Raw genomic sequence first — 4,379 nt, forward strand, 5'->3', positions numbered from 1 at the left:
TATTTTTAAATTCAGTTCCACACAAGTCAACTCAGTTTTGCCTGGAGATCCTCCCAGACATTTAGCTGGTGTGTATATAATTACTTGTCTCTCGGAATTGGGAGTGGGAAACAGCAAAAGGAACAGTGCGTAGTGTTTCAAGATGGGAATAAACTAGAAGGCTGGATGTTCAAGGGAGCTGAAACTCAGGCTTCCTTCCCATGCCCAATTTTTTAAGCTTTATTTTGACATAGTTAAGGAACAATATTTTTCAATTTTGAAGGTTGTCACCATCGTTTTGTGCAGATGTTTAAAAACAAAAATGCAATGTTATTTACTCTTCAAGAACTACCTCCTTCATCTTATTTGTCACATCAAAGACCAATGTAGGATAGTGAGCACGCACTGCAACCTCCATCTTTCACAATGATTCAAGTTACACTTACCAACCTAAGTAATCTTAGATTCTTAGCTTCAGAATTCATTTAGGGTATGTAGTAGTTAAAACTCCTTAGAAGTTCAAGATAGAACTACTTCATATGTTTTAGGACCCCCTGCCCATTTTGGTTTTTGGTGGTACTGCAGATGGAACCCATAGGTACTCCACCACTGAGCTATAATGCCCAGTCCTCTTTATTTTTTATTTTGATACAGGGTCTCACTATGTTGCCCAGGTTGGTCTCAAACTTGCCATCCTCCTGCCTCACCCTCCCAACTTGCTGGAATTGCAGGCATGCACCTCCATACCCATTTTGAAATGAGAAACTGCTGCAATATATGGAAGAGAAAGAGTATGTGAATTCTTAAGCCAGACCTTTATAAAGTCGCATGTAGCCAGGAATACTGACCCACATCTATAATCTCAGCAACTTGGGAGGCTGAGGTAAAAGGACTACAAATTCAAGGTCAGCCATATCAAGTTAGCAAGACCCTCTCCCAAAAGAAAAAAACAATAAAAATGAAATGGGGATACAGCACAGTGATAGCGTTCCCTGGATTCAATCACTAGCACCATCAAAAAAAAAAAAAAAAAAAAGTCCTACATAGCAAAATAAAAAGATGTGCCAGACAACTAACATATGTTTATGTAGATCTTGGTTCCCAACTTCTCGGCTTCTACTGAAGTATCTTCAATACTTGATTCATCAGTTATTAAGAGGGAAACAGAAAAACTCAACTCATCTTCTTGTTCATGATTATCTATAGAGTAATACACATTTTCTGTGTTCCACAAACTGTCTTCCTAACACCAGACATGCTACAATACAATGTGGAGACTGAAAATAACTTTGAATCTAAGCAAATTTTTCAATAAGGACAGAGAAAAAGAGAGAATCTATATGTAGTGGGCTTTTTATCTTATCATGAAACTACTTACAACTGTCTTGTCCAATGCATTATTAGCAGCCTCAGATAAGCTATTAAGTGCTTAGAAAAATGGCCAGTCCAAAATGAGTTATAAGTACAAACTGTACCCCAAATTTTGAAAGCTTTGTAAAAGAAAGTAAAATATCTCATTAATAAACTTTATCCTGCTAATAGGCTAAAATAATATCTTGGATGAATTAGGTCAGATAAAATGTTATTAAAATATATTAAAACTTTTTTAAAGTACAGTGACTAGAAAATGTTAACTTGTAACCATGGCTCACCACATTGTCTTTCTATTGGGCAGAATGGTTTTTTTCTTTGTTTTTTTGTGGTGCTGAGGATTGAACCCAGGGTCACCCACATGCAATCTGTCACTGAGGTACCCTGCTACTCGAGGACAGTGTGGTTTTACAGACTAATGTTGAAATAATCTATGATACAATTCAATTATACATTAGATTAAAAATTAAGGTAAAATACAGCTGGGCAACCTGGTGCACACCTGTAATCACAGCAACTCAGGAGGCTGAGGCAGGAGGATTGCAAATTCAAAGGTAGCCTTGGCAACTTAGCAAGGCCCTAAGCAACTTAGTGAGACCCTGTCTCAAAATTAAAAATAAAAAGGGCTGGGGATGTAGCTCAGTGGTTAAGTGCCTCTGGGTTCAATCCCCAGTATCAAAAAAATAAAATAATAAGGTTAAAAAACAGCACACATTCATTCTCTCCCTAACTCTCCCAAATGTGCCTTGCAAGGGGAGGGGGACAGCAAAACTGCCCATCAAGAAGGTTACTGAAAAAAAAGAGTTAACTTATTGCATTCAGCCTTATCTCTGACATTTAACTCTTCCAAAAATCTACTCTGCTCCACTGCTTCCTGCTGTGAAAAGTTTCCAAGCAAACTGTGACCCTAGTCTTCCAGGAGGTAAGTACATGCTTTATAAATTAGCTGCTGATATGGCAGTCACCACAGCTCCAAAAAAGGTGGGTACCCAAACAGGTGTGCAAGTGACCAGATACACGTAGGAGGTCATGAAACCCTCTCAGGTGAAACATGAGCAGGACACCAACACAAAAATCTGGCTACTTAACACCAAAAGGGTTCTCCCTATATATATCACTACCGCCAAGCAGAGACATATCTTCTACTGGAAGGCTAAACCACAAAGGGGTGCAGGAATGGAATGTGTGCTGGGAATGGCAGGATCCCCTGCTGGATTCTAGCCCTAAGCCTGGGAAAGTTCTCTGCTGCTGCCACTTCCTGCCCTTCCTCCCCAGGTTTCAGTGATACCTGGAAACCCATGTTGGGGGCTGAGAGTTTGCAACAAGGAACTTGGTTGACCCAGGGAACAGCAGAGTTAGATTCTCAGGGAACAGTTGCAGGATAAGTATCCACTGAATCTTTCAACAAATAAAATCCTTACTATGTGACAGGAATTGTCCCAAGGCTACATCATTGAACAAAAGTAAGGTGCCCTGTTTCAGCAAAATCACACAACAAAAAAAAAAAAAAAAAAGAAAGAAAGAAAGGAAAGAAAGAAAGAAAGAAAGAAAGAAAGAAAGAAAAATTATAAACCACTTCTAGAAGGTAGTAAGTGGTAAGTGAAGATAAAAGTAGATCAGATAAGAAGTTTCTGGGCTCTCACTGCAGGGGCAGCAGTTCTCTGGAGGGACCAAGGTAAGCATCACTGAGAAGGTGAGACCTCCCAAGAGACCTAGGAGGGGGAGGAAGTGAGCCAAGCCTGACTCCAGGGGAAGCAGCAGAAGGCAGCAGAGGTCATAGCTGGCATAGTCCCCACACAGGACAGAGGCCTCTGCAGCAGGAGGCAGCTGGGTAAGGAGCAGAGTGACAGGCGGTCACAAAGGTCACACAGTCAGAACTTGTAAGACTCAGAGGCTATGATGAGGACTGCAGTTTTTACTCTGAGAACCCCCTAGAAGCTTTTGAGCAGAGGAATACTTTGTTCTGCCTTTTGAAAGAACTTCCCTGTGAATTGTTCTGTGGAAAGACTCTAGGGTCAAGGATAGAAGCAGGGACTATTCACCCACAATGCGTAAAATACTTTTGCAACTGAAAGCTAAATAATAACAATGGAGACAAAGAATGATAAGAGTAATGGTTTCTGATCAGGAGGAAGAAAAGAAAGGCTGGAGATGATAAAGTGGAGGAATGGGAAAATCCCACAATATTCAGGACCTGAAATGGTGTCATTGTGACTTACTCAGCAAGAGCAGGTATGGAAGACAGCAGCAGTGTCCACTGACAGGATCATGGTGCAATTCCAAGTTGCACCTGTCCTTTGAAAGGGAACTGCATTAACAAGCATTTGATTTTCCCTGTTTCAAGAAGGAAACTATTTCTCTAAAAGAAAACACATTATAGCTACAGCAACAAAAAAGAAAAAAAAAATAGTGAACACAATTAACCTGGCACTTTCAAGCCATTTCAACATTTAGTTAGGAAACATAGCAGGTATGTGCATTTCCTTTAGAATACTAGCAGGGAAATGTGAGTATGTAAGGAAAAAAATAATCAGTATAAATAAACATTAATATAGAACTAATTTTCTTAGTTCTCATTTCACTGAATAATTATACCTTTGGGCTAACATGAATAATTTATTAAGTAGCATTCAGTTTATATGCAGCCTTGCAACTTTCTGCCCTCATTATGCAATCATTTGAAATCATTTCCAGGGTACACTAAGGCTGGAAAGTGACTTCCATGCAAATGTCCTTTTCCTATGAGCCTATGGATAGTTTACTGAGTGTGTCTTTAGGTTAATAAGAGTTGTTCAAAATGCTACTTAAAAATCTTCTCTCTGAAATATGCTCAATAATTTATTAAAGTCCTAAAATGCCAAACTTCCCTTTTTTTCTTGGCTTATTACGCAGTCTGGTTCTTAACTCAATTAAGTTTTTAAGGAATATAAAACTAGGAAATTTGTTTCCTGGTTTCTTCACAGTTATTAAAAGTTGCCTGCCCTTCAATAAGAACCATTGTTAGAAAATAATCCTCATTTAAAAGTTGA

General features: G+C 39.1%; 1 protein-coding gene across 1 annotated transcript in view; it reads right to left on the reverse strand.

Annotated features, from left to right (window-relative positions):
* PTPRM (protein tyrosine phosphatase receptor type M) overlaps window positions 1-4,379 on the reverse strand; it is an 849,607-nt gene that overhangs the window by 757,148 nt on the left and 88,080 nt on the right.

The sequence above is a fragment of the Sciurus vulgaris genome, assembly GCF_902686455.1.
Source record: "Sciurus vulgaris genome assembly, chromosome: 13".
NCBI lineage: Eukaryota > Metazoa > Chordata > Mammalia > Rodentia > Sciuridae > Sciurus > Sciurus vulgaris.